Source organism: Amphibalanus amphitrite, unplaced genomic scaffold (assembly GCF_019059575.1).
Source record: "Amphibalanus amphitrite isolate SeventyFive unplaced genomic scaffold, NRLGWU_Aamphi_draft 000284F_arrow, whole genome shotgun sequence".
Taxonomy (NCBI): Eukaryota; Metazoa; Arthropoda; class Thecostraca; order Balanomorpha; family Balanidae; genus Amphibalanus; species Amphibalanus amphitrite.
The window spans coordinates 98,180-114,705 of record NW_024881779.1 but is presented as its reverse complement, the minus strand read 5'-3'; the positions used below and the strand labels follow the sequence as shown (position 1 = coordinate 114,705).

General features: G+C 51.0%; 1 protein-coding gene across 2 annotated transcripts in view; it reads right to left on the bottom strand.

Annotated features, from left to right (window-relative positions):
• LOC122387364 (proteoglycan 4-like) overlaps positions 1 to 16,526 on the bottom strand; it is a 136,124-nt gene that overhangs the window by 81,476 nt on the left and 38,122 nt on the right. The window lies entirely within an intron of this gene.

The window sequence follows — 16,526 nt, the reverse complement described above, 5'->3', positions numbered from 1 at the left end:
GTCATCAAAGGTTAATGACCTGACCTAACCTTCAGGTGACCTTGACACCCACACTAATGCATGGAGGCAACATCATATCACATGTTTGCAGACTTGTAAGCGATTCAACTCTGATTGAATCGATTCTCATGAATCGCTTGAAAATGCCGACTCACTGTGATTGAGTCGGTTGAATCACCTCTTGTCACCATATGAATCCTGATTGAATCGGTCACACATGGCAACTGCAAGTGATTGAATTGGCAACTCATCGATTCAAGTTGATTGAATTAACAAAATGATTCAATCACCATGTGCTGGAAATTGAAGTTATGACCATATTTAGTACTATATTATGTGGAAATATATGTGGCATTTACATCATAGTCGCACACAATGCACTGCAAATTTTTTAGGTATTTTGTCAGTGTTATAAATGCGCACAGCTATCAGTATTGAAAAAAAAAACATAAAAATTTTGTTTTAAGTTTTTAATCAAACTGTAAACACAAAATTATACATAAATGTCAATGCATGAAGATGAAAAATGAGTGTAAAGTTTCTTTCCAGTGCCCTAAAATCAGTATAGTAATCAAGTTAACAGTAGCAGTAAGCAGGCGCACATTGCTCAACACACATGCTTTAGATATCATGTTAATCTTTATATTTTCAATACCCTGTTTCATCAAGACATTTGTGAGCAAGCATTGATTTAGTACTTTTCTATGTTTTTTGGTATTTTCCTAGTGTATTTGGTTGGTATCCGTTTGGTATCAGTTTCCAAAAATGTCTTAAATTGATATCGCGTATGTATATATTTTATATAGCATCTTGATTGAATCGCGTTGAGTTAAATCATGAGTTGAGTCATTCCCTGAATCACTGATAATGGGATGAGTCGTGATTGAGTTGAATCACAAGGTTCATGAGTCGTGATTGAATCGCTTGGAAAATCAGACTGTTTGATTGAGTTATGATTGAATCGGTCATTTCATCAAGTGAGTCGTGATTGAATTGATTGAATTTTTTTGAATCGTTTACAAGTCTGCATGTTTGAACGCTTAAAACCACGAAAAGACTGCAAACGCGAGGCTAATGCGAGCCGACATACGCCGAATCGCGATTCCGGCCAAACATGGTCTCGAAAAGTAGGTCACAGGTCAAAGGTCACTTTGGTCAGGGTCATGCAATTTTCAGGGTACCTAGGTGTAAAGTTGATCAACTCGGGGTACTGAAAGTTTCGTCGCGATCGGCCGCTTGTTATGCTAGTTATTCGCGAAAAACCGAGGGGGGGGTCCGTTTGACCCCCCCCCCCTATACGGGCGAGGGTTAACCCGCGCCCCGCTGGGGTCTGCCGAGCAACGCGCCCTGCTGGGGGAGGATAATTCCCCCCCAGATCTCGAGAACCACGCAACATAGCGACAAGCGGTAAACGGTGTTGGATCGCCCTACCAGGGAACTACCTTGTGACCCAATTTTATTGACCTGGGTCAAACCGATGACGTCACAGGTCAGGTCAAATGTCGAATTTTCACCGTTTACAGGCATTTCAAGAAATGCGTTGCAAAATCGAGTAAAATGCATTTCATTGAAAATCATCGATGGGGAAATGTTCTTCAAACACATATTTTGCTATTTGAGGTCACTGATACCAGATCAGGTCACAGAGGTCAGGTCACTGAGGGTCACAATATGAAAATATCATGCGATGCATGTTTTATGGTCCATTTTATATGCCAAATGCGATTATGGGGGTCACGCAGCCTTTGGGGTAAGGTTAGATTATGTTCTGGTGAAGGTCAGGTCAAGGTCAGGTCAAGGTCAGGTCAAACTGGGTCAAATTTCAAAGTTGATATTTTTGCATGAAATAGGTATTGATTCGATGCAGCTCCTCACGGGGAGTTCAATGGTGGTCTTTGTTTTGCGCTACGTGGTCTAGAATTGCCAAAAATTGAGTTGAAAAATTTGACGTGATCAATTTTGAACAGGTTTTTTTTTTGCTATAACTTGGCCAAAAAAGGAGATATCGATCTAGAATGTTGTATGGAGATAGAAAAGGGTAGGGACTATCACATATATTCCAGTTTTTCTAAATATTAAAAATGGTATTTTTTGCGTTTTTTTAATCAATTTTTTGATTTTTTTGGTCAAAATCCGAAAATTTTGAAAATCCGATAGCAGTTTTGAAGCGCCGCTTTTTGTTTACATGACCATCTAAAGAACTTTGAGATTGCTTGATAACTGTAGCTTTTGTGAGCGTTTCAAGATTTCATGTTTTTGCTCATTTTGCTCGAACATGACCTCAGTTTGACCTCAATAACTCCTAACCTAAGGTGACCTAAGGCTTGAAATTTTGTGTGAATGTGTCAAATTGATGCCCGGGAACGTACTGAAAATTTGGCGGCGCTGCGCGCCGCCGTTTTCTTGCTATTCAAGAAAAACCACAGGGGGGGGGCAATTGGCCCCCCAGGGGGCGAGGGTTAATGCCTTCGCCTTTGTTGAGATAAACTGGTGTGGACTGTTGCGAAATTACCCCTCCCCCCGTACCGTGAGGACGAAGTTTGAAACTATAGCATCGATATTTACTGACCTTTCATATTTGATGTTTGTTTTCCAAGGAACCCCGTGAAAGACAGTCTTCTCAGTGACTTGACATATTATTATCCTTTGACCAGCTTCAAAGCCACGTTATTTTCGGTGACTTTTCTTTGCTCGCTATTTGCAGATATACTGCATTGTCTTGGTACATTGTGGTTCAGCTCCGGTCACGGCTGTGTCTGTGCTGAGGTAAGGCCTTGGGTGCACTCAGCCTACATCTATTGAGACCTCCCAGGGATAGGATACTTTCGCCATGCAAAAAACAAGTTACGCCAAAATGGCGGAGGGCGTAAAGCCATCGTTCGTAGAGGTGCTGACGGGGATGTCCCGTGAGGCCAGGTCTGGGAGGATGCATTTTCGTGATTGGAATGCCACTCCACTCGTCGACAGGCAGGATCCCTGTTTTGTTGACTACAGTGCTAACATCATTGGCATATATGGCGACGGTAACTGTCTGTTCCGGGCGCTTGCCTATGCTGTCGGTGATCCTTTGCTAGATCACGTGGCCCTTCGGCGAAAGGTATGTGAAGAGGAGCACAAAGATGAACTTCTTAGGGCAGTGTTCCCTGACCTGGACGGCTACATCAATTCCATGCGCAAGGGAGGTGAGTTCGGTGGTGAGCCAGAGATAAGAGCAGCAGCACGTGTGCTTCACCGTCTCATTTATGTGTGGGAAAACGGTCATCAGTTGGCTGCTCATGGAGCACCAAACCAGTCTCCTATTCACTTATGCTATTATAGTCGGGGGCAGCACTATGACCTGCACATGGTCGCTCCATCTCCCCCAACACCACCAACACCCCAGGAGGAACCAACTGCCCAGACTTCACCGGCCATCACTGAGCAGAGCACCGACAATGATGGTGCTTGGACTATTGTTAAGGGACGAGGTAGTCGCCAGACAAAGTGCCTAGATACTGTGGCAAAAACAGAGAGTAAGGAGGGCTCCACAGCTGCCACGAGCCTCAACACTTCAGTCTCTGGCAATGCAGCAAAACGGGCAGTTGGCCGTCCCAAAAAACAGAAACGTATTTTCACGCATCTCTTCGGACGTTCAATCAACGTCGAGGATGTCTGTGTAGAAGCGCAACCAGCCTCTGAGGGTGCAGACGTGCCAGTGATCGTCTCCGAAACCATTCCGGTCGTTCCACTGGGTACAGATCATGGGGAAAATGAGGACACAACAAAAAGCTGTAAGGAGTGTGACACTGCAGTCAGTGTAGCTGCCAAAAAGGCACGGACTGGGCGCCCCAAGAAACGGCGCCCACAACCGCCCTCGTCAACACGTGCTGTCCCAATGGAACTAGATCTATCAGACACCATGGAACTATCTCCTCAGAACACCGCTCAGTCGGTTGTAGCGCTTGAAACTGACTCTACAAAGATAGGACAGTCGGAATCTCATGCTACGGGAGGAAACGTTCAGCGTCGTGCCGGTCGCCCGAGGAAAGGTAAGGCTGTCTTTCCACGCCGGAAAAAGGACATCACCACCGACGCTGGCGTGTCTCAGGCTATCGAGACAGTTGGTGAGGAATCTGATCAACTATTCATTGAACCAGTAAAAGGTTCATTCAATGAACCAGGACTTCAGACGCCATTGGCTGTTGACGTGACTGGCCGTGATGTCCAAGGATGCATGCCACCTCCGGCTAGCTATATGCAGTCAGATTCAGACTTCGAGAGGGTTTCCACACTGACACGTGCAATGCTGGATGACTTCGTGGATAAGTCTTCTCACAGTGTTGTTATAGACAGTGTGTCGACCGATCTCAGCTCACCGGCAGTCACTAATTTAATGGGTCCTTGGTCATACAGAGACAGCAACAAAGTCACCGTGACGTACCTTATTGGTGAGCTTGGGGAGAAACGTCAGATTAGCTTAAGCAACCTGAAGCAGCGTGGCTTTTGTACTACAGTACGAAGCGGCCCATTCCGTTACACCTCTTACTCGTGGCTCCGGTTTAAAGACTTGTTAAAGAAATCTGGTCAAACAGTGGCTGCGGTTCTAGAGGACGAGGAACTGTTCCACAAAACGCTCCGCCTTGTAGATCGTTTCTACTCCAAATATCCACGTCGGGCGGAGGAGGAGGGCCTGCAGCCTCACCGGGGTCCACAGACTTGGGAGGACCGACACAATCTCCTCCAGCTGCACTACTACGGTAAGGGCTGGTATAAATTTTACCGTTCCTCTACACTCCGCGAGATCTTCATATCCAGACACGGCGCTGATCGCTGGGCCGAGTTTCAGGCCGATCCCTGGTCGGAGACACTTTCAGACGAGCATTTCGAACTTCTGCTTCGAGATGTTCATCATAAGCTAAGACAAAACCATGCAAAATACACCCATCTGCTGGAAACCTTCGCCGGACCACAGTGTCACGAAGATCGTGGCAACGCCACTCGCGTCCAGTACAGCGTAATGTTTGTCACTCGCTCCGCCACGTCAGGTAGGCGTCAACAGCGCAGGCCGGTGGCGCAGGCGCCGCCTCAGCGCACTGCAGCCCCTGCCGCTGCAGACATCAGTCCACCCACGTCGTTCTTCCTACGATCATGCACTGAGTGCGGCACGCTGCGCGTTCTTGATGCTAGAGCTGCGTCCAAGTATCCGCTCGGTCATTACACCTATGCCGGCGAACAGCACAGAGTTCGTTTCACATGCGACCGGCTGGTCGGCATCACGTGCGACACTCCTCCAGACTTTGTCACCTGCACGGCGGAAGAGAAGCCGTCCACCTGGGTGGCCATGGGCGCTCGGACGGCGGGAGACGCGTTACCGCCACCGGCAATGCAGCTTCGCTCATTACGTGTGCTGGACGCATCTGATCATACAGAGGAGACTGAGGTTCTGGTTAGCTATCATTACCGTGGTGATGACAGAGCTGCTGAATGGACTGGTCGTCGTGCCGTACTGACCCGAACGTCAAACAGTGGCGTCGTCACACTGGGCACGCAGGCGAAGCGCAGACGCTTCCGTCCTATTTCCAGCAGTCAGTTCACAGCCGGCCGTTTCACCGTGGACAGTCCGCGCGAGGCAAAATGCTGCCAGGCGTGGCACGATCCGCTCGACACCGATTCTGAAGATCCGTCGTCCGAGCTTGAGTTCTCCAACTTACAGGTACTACGTGACATCCATGCCTTGTACAATTCGCTTCGCCGTGTGCGTTGCGTCAAGTGCAACCAGCAGACGCCCGGATTGCCGTATCCCGACTATCAGATCCAGGTGCCAGAGCATGGCCGTTTGGTTAATTTGCCGCCGGACAGCGTTGTTTCTGGCGCCGTATCGCGCTCGTCGCTGCTCCGTGAAGGCGGACGTTGTACGGTGACGCTAGACCCCGAATTCAGGGGTGCCAACGGCACAGTTTTCACTGACCGAGACGTCACGGGCGTTTGTACAGCATGTTCATCAGCATATGAGGTTGACGCCAACAATAACATTGTACCTCGGCCGTTGGTGTCGGACATAAATCAATTACGTCCCGATCCGAATGACGTTGGCGACTTTGTCGGCGGCGCCGAGCGGCCCGTCGCCTCCCAGCCAGCGCTGAGCGCATCGGCTGCAAACAACGGTGCTCCAGAGGACGACAGTGACGAGCCAGAGCCGACGGACATCAGCCTGTTCTCGGCAGAAAATCTGGTAGCTACTGATGTATACTCAGATGAGGCGTATCATCAGTTTGTTAAGTCATGGACACCCGCTGAGACAATGGTGCTGCGGCCAGTGCATCTGGTTGTCAGCGTGCTGCGTTTGCGTGCCAACCAGGTTCCGTTCTGCAAGCACGGCACCATTTCCTATCCGCTGAAGGACGCCTGCCGGGCGCGGAATTTACCATGGTATGATTTTGAAAGGCTGCCATTCGTTGTGCTGGTGCAGAGCAGACGAGACGGCACGTCTGCCGAGGCTATGGTAAACATGCAGACCATACTGAGGGCCAAGCACTTTATGGAACGTACCATGGAGTGTAAATACAACCCACGGCAGACGCGTCCATTCTATCGCTTTGTCGGCGAACAATGGATGCCGTTTTCAAACGAAAATCTTGCGGCGCTGCAGCGGCGGCTGTCCGAGCCGGACCGGCCGAGCACGCCTGCCGGTCTTCGTGTCGTACTGGCCAGCGACATTCACGCCCGTGCAGACAAGGTGTTGCGATTCAACGAGTTCTGCAATTGGCTAGAGTCTGGCTTCACCATGGCCGACGAGCTGTGGAAAAGCTTCCGGCTGTCGCGCAGCGGTGAGGGTGCCGACACCACAGAGGCTGGCCAGGATGACTTATGGGAGGTCATTGAGAACTTTGTGGTGGGTCAAGCTGTCGACGCGGCTGCCGACCGCCACAACGGAGGGCAGCACGAGCGACGCACAGATGACGACGACGAATCGGACGCCGATGAAATCGACGTCACCATGCGTCACGTTCTCAACTGTGCCGTTGCTAACGGCTGGCTGCTGCCCGCCCCCGTCGACGGAGACAATGTCGACTCGACCGGCGAGCCGAGTAGCGTGCTGTTACGCTGTTGTGAAGAGCTGGAGATGCTTGGCCGCGAGTTCGGCAACGATGAGGGCGTCCGCGCTGGCGGCATTTCTGCCGGTGCCGTCTGCGGGCCGCAGAGTGAACGTCCCGAAGACATTCGCCGGCAGGGTATAGCGCGTTCTGCGCTCCTTCACATACCGATGCCGGGAGTCGACCGGGAAAATCCGCTGCCCGAGTCGACACCCGGCTACATGCAGATGGCTTTCCCAGAGGTGTTCCGTTCGGGTGACGCCGATCCGTACCAGGACCGTAAGGTCAGCATTCGTCAGCCAGTCACCTCCTGGCGACAGAACTGGCTTCACTGGATGTCGCGTCAGCCCGAGGCGGAAGGCAACGTTGACCTTCAGTTCGTTGTCAGCAACCAGCTGAGTCGTGATAAGACCGGCCAGGAGGCCAATGTTGCCATCAGAATGACCGATTTTCCAGACGGGTTGCCAACCAAGGAGCAACTGGAAAACGACCCGGCGCTGTGCAAAAGGCTTGCTCAGTCGCTGCTTTGTCTACGCTCAAAATTGGAGGATTCTGACGCTTACTGGCGAGTGCAAAAGCAGGACGCCATCGGCATCGCTCGCTACCTTGAGAGCCCGCCGCCGTGGCGGTCTAATGCAATCCCCATGGAGGTTTACCTGTGGCAGACACGAGCCGTTCCCTACAATCATCATCCGGCTATTCATCGGCTGTGTGACAACGCTGCCGTGAATGAGGCGCTCAGTGACGAGCGCTATCTCCATGCACGGCTAGCCAACACGCTGCGACATCCCGGCATCGTGGCGTGGATGTCGGCGCTGATTGGTGAGCTGGACACGTTGGCACTGTCTGTGGCACGACACTCTGCAACATACTTCCTGGTGCGCTCTGAGTGGGGTGCTAACGCCAACCCACACATTCACCGTCACGTGATCAGCGAATCGTTCTCACGATTCCTACACCAGCTTCAGACCTCTCTGAAGCACAAAGTGGCAGAGATCGAAAGAGATTTGCGGGTGGAAGACCCCACTTTGGAGAGCGATGATTCTCGCGTCACTCTTGAGACGCGCGTCGGCGCGGCCTGGCGTGACTGTCAACAAGAGTATGTCAGGCACATCGGTCGCTGCTACACCAACTGGAATGCCGGCTTCACAAAAGACGGCGAGCGCACTTTTGACTTTGCCTACGATCGCAAAACAACCGTTTGCCGTGCTAGCATGGCCGTCCAGCTGGACGACGCGCTGTCAACTGGCGACTTTGCCGCCATTGACGAGCTCTATGTGCGCGTCATCAACGGCACGCTTCGACACACGGGCCACAGCGGACGCGGAGACGCGCCGTCTGCCAAAGACGGGTGTGCCGTGCGGCGACCGGTCGTGGACAAGGCGGCAACCGAGGCGGCCCGTTCGGCAGATGGACGTGCCAAGCAGGTCAAGAAGGAGGTAATTGTGTGCAAGAGACGCATGCCTCGGCGTCTCCGCACCGAGCCGGCTGTGGTGAAAGATGCACACGATCCTCGCATATATCAGTTCGAGACGGCCTCAAACGACAAATGGCTAGGTAGTCATGACCCGTTCACCATCCTGCACGTCCTTAACAACGTCGACGACAAGGCAGTGGTGCCCGCGTGGCTCACCCGTACGCCGCGTGTCGAATGGAAAAGCTCGCCCACGGACAGCGGTGGCTACACATTTAACGTGCTGCTCGCTCAGTCCCGCGGCGACGGTAGCGTCGAGTACGCGCTCAAGTACACCATGAAGCCGGTGGCTCCGATCAGGACCACCGGCGACATGCTGTTGTCGGCAATGGAACGGCGTGAGGCGAGCGATAACGTGGATATCGGCGTCGTACAGAAAATGTACAACCAGGCGGCGGCATCCATGTGTCAGTCCATCTTTCAGGCAGTGCACAAAAACTGGCAGCTGCCGCTGCTGCAGAAGAATTTGGACGTGAAGAGGTTCAGTATGAGCGGCTGCCGCGTGGTGAAACCAGCCAATGCCGCTGACAATCCGGTGTACGTGTATGCTGACTCGGTGGAGCGCTTCAACGCGCGGCTGGGCGACAACATTCGTCATGGCAATATTCCTCTGACCGATATTCAGCGCAAAATGTCAGTCTACGAGTTTTTCGACACGTTCACGTCCATTGAGAAAACCATAGATGGTCAGCGCGTATTCCAGATAAGTCGTCGCCAGTCTTCATGGCGTGGTGTGCTGAAAACAGTCATGTTGGCACCACATCATGGCATATCAAAGGCAAATCCTGCCAGAGTCAATTTCTGGAAGTATGCTCGCGACATCGTGCTGTGGTGTCAGCCGTGCCTGACATCGCAGGAGCTGATGCCGCCACTAGATTGTCTCACTGACTGCGCCATAGCCGCTCACTGGAGAGCCATGTACGAGCAGCTGATGGCATCTGACGTACACAAGCCTGTGTGGGTCACTCGGTATTACGAAGACCACAAACGCCGAGCGGCGGCAGCCACAGGCGAGGACTTGTCTGACGAATCGGACAGCGACGATGACGACGACGGTGACAACGCTGACGATGCTGCTGATGTTGTCGAGCCGCCTGAGGTAGAGGAAGAGCGTGAGCTGATGGCTCAGCGTGTGCGTGATCGATTCTACCAGACGGCTCTGGACGCCATGCTGGCGTGTCCTGCAGAGGACATTGACGACGCAGTGCAGCGAGCTGACAGAGCGGCGGCGAGCGTCGCAAACCCGGCCGGCTACGACTTCCAAGCGCAGTGGCTCGGCGATCGCATAGTCAATCCAGAACATGTGCGTCGCAACTATGGCCGACTGGCTAGTCTGAGCGCCGGAGACGCTGCGCATTCTGCTCCGGTGACGCCGAGTGGACGTCAGCTAGTGCTGCCGCGTCTGGTCACAGGCTATCTGAAAGAACAGCGCGAGTGGCGACGCTCCTGTCGTGAATGGAATGCCTACGATCAGGCGGTGGCCAAGTGGCGCCGTAATCGGTCGTCACGCATCGCCGAGCCTGTCGCGCCCCTGGTCCCCGATATTAGGGACAAACGGCCCAAGGCACTGCGTGCATTCCTGCTGGGTGATCCTGGCGCGGGCAAATCGACTACGCTGCGCTCTGCCGTGCACGAGTTGAACGAGCTGCTCGTCTCTGATGAGGCCGACTGGACTGACGTAGTCAAACTTTCGGCGCCAACGGGCTGCGCATCGTTCCACATGGCACACGGTGCGACCACCATCCACCGTCTCTTTGCTATAAGAGTCGGTCAAGTAGGCGATGACCCGTTGCCGGCCGAGAGCCGACAGTTTGCTGCACTCTGTGAAAGGCTCGGTCCTGAGCTGGGTCTTCTCATATTCGACGAGTTCTCAATGATCCAGCGCAGGATGATGCGCTGGATAGTAAAGCGACTCGAGGAGGCCGGCATCAATTTGGACGACATCGGCGTCGTGCTTGTCGGTGACCCGGCACAGATACTGCCGATCGGCGACAGTCCTGTGTGGAGTCTCCGCCAGCGAATGGACGACGGCAAAGACTGCTGCGAGGCATCGCGGCTGGGCATGCTCGCCTTCCGTGAGGTGTTTCGTATGCCGGCGCTGGAAACCGTGGACGGCTTCGCGGCGTGGAGTCACGCCGCTTCACGGGAGCCGAACACGCTCAATGATGATGAGCGCCGTGCGGTGGCTCGTTTCCGTGCGGCAGCACTGGACGGCGATTACGAGACCGTCTACTTAAATGAAGTGCGGCGCACTGTTCAGAACGACGAGCTAGCCGACCATTTCACAAAGGTGATCATTCCATCGTTCCGCTACGGCAGGGCGACACACGCCAGTCTGCAGTGGCTCCGCGACAACACGGCCACCGCCGAGCACATGGCTGCTGATCCACTTTGGGCTGGCGCCGTCACACTGCACGGTAACCATTGGTTCAGCGAGCTGGCCGTGAATCGTGCTACCGTCGAGTCGGACAACGCCAGGGCGCTCGTTCGCTTCGCCAACGAACGTGACACGCCGGTAATGGCCGTGAACGCAAAACATTTACCGACGAAAAAAGCAGCTCGACTGCAAAAGGTGTCACCCAGAGAGTTCCGCAGCATACCGGCAGTGTTCTTTGCGTGCAGTGGTCTGCCGCTGATGCTGTTGGAAAACGTGGCACCCAGTGTCGGTCTGTTCAATGGCGCTCACGTCGAGTTCGTCGGACCGCTGTACTTGGAGGATGACTGGCAGGTAACACTGTCCAGCTGTGAGTACAGAGAAAGGGTGCGGACCAGTGGCGTCACGCTGACCACTCCCCTCGACACACCCGCCTCGGACCGTGAGCGTATGTACCAGGTTCCCGTGGGCAGTGTCATTGTGAAGGTCAACGGTCACACCATCGACGGCGATGAGCATCGTCTCGACGAGCTGGTCGCGGCGTCTAGCACCGTCCAGCTGGTATTTCACACGCCAAAACACCCGCCCCATCTGCCCGAGTTCATTGTGGTGCGTGTTCCAAACTACACCGAGAATCGTGGCCCAAATATCCTCGGCATCGAAGATGCCGACGATCTGGTGCCAATACGGATGGTAAAGCGCGCCCGTGACAAGGGCAAAAACAATCGGGCGATAGGCGGCGGTGAAGAGAGTCGGACCGAGTTTCGTGTTGGACCGCCGCTGGAGGGCGGCAGCGCATTCACCGGCTTTAAAGGCCAGGGCGCCACGCTGGATCGAGTGGTGGCCAAAGTGAAAGCGTGGGTAGAGACGCCCGGCTTCTGGACGGTGGTGGTGTCGCGTGTCAGACACCCACATCACCTGCACGTTCCCACTGACCAGTGGCCAACTGTCGAGGAGATTCAGGTTCAGCGTCTGAATCCAGACGTGCTGGAGGCCGAGATTTTCGAGCGCCAAATGAAAATCAATGCTGCAAAGACGTGGCGTCACTTTGTGGCTGCCGAGGATGACGGCGAGTGGACTAGCGCCGATAATGTCATCGGAGACGCTGTCCACGTGGCTTGGAGGCGGCTGCACACACGCGACGTGGCCTCTGTTGTGTGCGACGAGCTGCATGCCAAGGGAGTGGACGTGTCTGTAAGTGACGTACAGCACGTCGTCCAGAAAATGTCGCACACCGACGAGGCACTGATCCTTGCTGATCATATATACCTCACCTCACGGCAGCACTGCTGTCTTGTGCGCAGTAAAATACAGCGGGGACGACGACGACCCACAACCACCAAACCGTCTAAGCGGCCAGCCTCCACGTCTGCTGGTCGGGGCCGGCGTGGTAAGGGTCGCCGCATCTCGTAAAAGTGGACGACATGGTACGGAATGGGCACCATGCTGTCCGCCGTACCGGCAATCTCTCCAATCGGTAGATTGTCCGCCATCAACATCAACGAGACTCTTGGAGACTGGGCGCCGGGACTACGTGGTACGGAATGGGCACCATGCTGTCCGCCGTACCGGCAATCTCTCCAATCGGTAGATTGTCCGCCATCAACATCAACGAGACTCTTCGAGACCAGATCTGGGCCCCCGACGTGGTACGGAATGGGCACCATGCTGTCCGCCGTACCGGCAATCGGTAGATTGTCCGCCATCAACATCAACGAGAGTCTTCGAGACTGGGCCCGAAGACGACGTGGTACGGAATGGGCACCATGCTGTCCGCCGTACCGGCAATCTCTCCAATCGGTAGATTGTCCGCCATCAACATCAACGAGACTCTTCGAGACTGGACCTGGGCCCCAAGGCGACGTGGTACGGAATGGGCACCATGCTGTCCGCCGTACCGGCAATCGGTAGATTGTCCGCCATCGACATCAGCGAGATTATTCGAGACATGGGCCGTCGACGTGGTACGGAATGGGCACCATGCTGTCCGCCGTACCGGCAATCTCTCCAATTGGTAGATTGTCCGCCATCAACACCAACGAGATTCTTCGAGATCTTCGAGACCAAGGGCTTGCTAAAAATCCCAGCATATCTACTTTGGTACGGTGTGGGCACCTGGCTGTCCGCCGTACCGGCAATCTCTCCGATTGCCCGCCCTTGCTGCATAGTAAATCCCTGTTGCTGGGGAGTGTGGTGGCGTGCACACACCACACATTGAAAAGAAGATCTGCCCGTGGTTGCTTAGTCTTGCGCCTGTGCTTGTACGGCTCCACAGCTGGGCATCATCGCCGTGGTTGTGGACCGAGCTCCCACGCTAACCACGAAGGCAGGCTGGCTGGGTCGTTCGTGCGGCGACATGCGTCACCTCTTGATTCAAATAACAAATTTAAAGGGACCCTCTCACCTCGAAAAAGTTAACGAATTGGCATGAAAGTGATGTATCTTGGTTCAGAAAGAACAAACATGAATATCCACCAAATTTCACTTAAAATATTGCTCGTTTTTTTTTTGCCATAAGCAGACTGGTTATTGATTCACCTTTTTTGGATCGATTCAATCATTGATTCATTTGTTTTTTGTTTGATTCAATCACTGTTCGATTCCTTCCAAAAAAATTGGTGAATCGATTCCTTTTGATTCAGAGAATGAGAAAAAAGGAATGATTCACGTTTGATTCAGCCAAAAAGTTATTGAACGATTCTTTTTTTTATTATATTTAAAAATAAAGATAAATATCAGGGATAGTATTGTATTTATTGTGTTCTTTTTGTTGGTATGCAATTATCATCACATGGCAGTAGTGTTAACATTTGTTGATGAACTATGTTCGCTTCATTTTTTTTTAAGGTTCATGAATCGTTAACCCTAGAACGCCTAGGGGGGGGGGTTGTATCAACCCCCCCCCCTGAGGTTTTTTCGAAGTGCACGCTAAACGGCTTGTCGTAGCGGGCTGAAATTTTCAATACCCTCTGGGGCAACCTTTGCGCATCTTTTGCCGAAAAAAATTGATCGGGTCATGTCAGGTCACGGAGTTATGACGTCATAAGAGGTACAGCCTCCGGCCGACAGTTACCAAACGTGTGCGCCGAATCCCTAGGTTTTCTGCCGGTGATACCCACATTGTTTGATGGATCATGATGAAACTTCCCATGCATGTTGGGGCAAGCATTGGCTATCGTGTGGTGCAAGAAAATTGACCGGGTCAGGTCAGGTCACGGAGCTATGACGTCACAAGAGGAACAGCGTCCGGTACTATTTTTGAAAAGCGCCCGAACCACTATTTTGCTAATTCTTGTCACCTCAATGGGAATATGCAGCAATATTAGCTTCTATAGGGAGCAAATGGACCTCCCAAATCCAAAAATACAATCAGATTTCAAAAATTTAAATTTTGATTTTTCGAATTTCTGCCGCCGACTGTGACCTTGCCGACTTCTGGCGCTCCCAACGCGCCATTTTTAGAGCTAGGGAAACGAAATACATACCAAACGATAGAGAATTAATCAAGGAACACGATAGTGAAGATTTCAAGTCGATATCTCCCACCGTTTTGCCGCAATCGCCGCGGAAAGTTGAAAAAGTTTGATTTTTTCGGAAAATTTGACCTTTGACCGGTCATAAGTAGGTCAAATGTTGACCTAGGACCAAAAAATATACCACCAATCGCGAGATCTCGTTAAGAGCAATCCGTTGGTTTTTTCCGCTAAGCTCTACGACCTTCCGTTTCGAAACGCCAGGGGGGGGGTCGTAACAACCCCCCCCCCTGGTCGTTCGTGTTATGAGAAATGGCCTGGTCGTGCGAGGGTTAATTTGTTTGATTCAATCAACCCTGATTCCCAATGAGTTTGATTCAATCATGGCTTAAAAATCAAACCATCCGGACGGTGAATCAAACCTTTCGACTCAATCACGGTGAATCAAACACCAGTCTGGACATAAGACTTTAACTTTTTTCCCTTTCCAGGGCCTTACCTGTTCCTATGACGTCATTTGGAAGCAATAATGTGGTATCTTGAAAGTGCGGGATATGTCACGCGCAATTTAGTATCTATAAAACCATTGCAAAAATTGTCTTACCAAAGTTTAAGTAAATCGGTGATGTCACACATTAAGAGGGGGCATCTAAGTGCATTAGCCCCTCTGAATCCAAAGTGCTGGAACTTTGAATCTAAATATTTTCGATCTAAGGCATTTCTCGATGTTGCAAGTGCCGAAACCGGTGATTTCCAGCCAAGGACCCCAATTTGGGTATTTCAACTCAAAACTAATGTTAACGTGCCTCCCACCTTAACATTAGATTTGAGTTGAGATAGCCAAAATGGGGTCCCTGGCTCACAATTACCAGTTTCGGCACTCACAACCAGGGTTGTATACCAATCAAGTCGATTGAATTGATTGATTTGTTTCAACGCGTATTTTGAGTTGATTGGATTGAGTCGATTGACTTTTCGAGATGACTGGTTGACTGACTCGTTTGACTTTAGCGACTGGTTGACTGATTTGATTCCCGAAAATTAGAGTGACTCGTATGATTGAGTCGATTGAATGGAAAGTTCAAATAAGTTTTAGTTGATGAAAAATAATGACACCAATTGATGACATCAAAGATCACAAAACTACACTGAAAACTGCTTGTCATCACAACTGCAATATGGGGTAGATGGCCAAATAAAGAACAGGGCCTAAACATGAACAGCCAACTTTGACTTTCAACTGCAATAACTGCTCCAATCCTTATCCTGGTGATAGAACCTGGCGATGCACCTACCTACCTTTCTGCACTCAGCAGGAAACTTTTTTTTAATCCAGATGATAAAGTGCAAGGCCCTATATACTAATAAAGTGTGATTAATTAATAATTCACATCTCCACGACCACATCTCCTCAGAAACAACCCACTGAACTCTATAAATATCTGAAACCCCTACAAAAATAACTGAAACAAAAGCGCCGTTTTCGTCTCGCTAATCAAGGCCTCGCTAATTACGTTTACGTACCTAATTAATAGGTAATTTGCTGCATTGTTTAATTTGCAGCAGAACGTTTGTTGATCCTTTTCTCCTGAGAGCCTAAGCATAACATATTTAATATATTTCATTTTCCTTAAAATATTTTACCGAATATTATTAAGTGGTTTTATTTCAAATGAAATAATAATTAAAACGAAATTGGTGTTGTACAACCGATTTATTTTATGATTATCTACCATACTACATGATAATCAATGACGTCATCTTACCAAAAAATCAAAAGACGTAGAATAAGGATTTATAAAAGCTTAGCATACTTATTGGCAAAACGTTTTCTTTGTTGATCTTGCAATTTATCAACTTTATTTCATAAATGTACCAGATTTATCACAGGCTATATTAATAAGGAAAGGAAGGAATGATTGACCTACCTCACAGGTACCTATCTACCTTCGTTGGTACTGTTGGTAGCCAGTGACACATCTAGGCAGGTAAGTAGGTACCTACCTGCTTTCCTGCTGTCTTAATAAAGCATACCTAATGAAGTTGTCAAATTTGTAGCACATTTTCAACACTTTCATATGGTGTCAGTGTGGCATGAAACCTAGCTAGGTTCATTATGTTCAGGATTCATT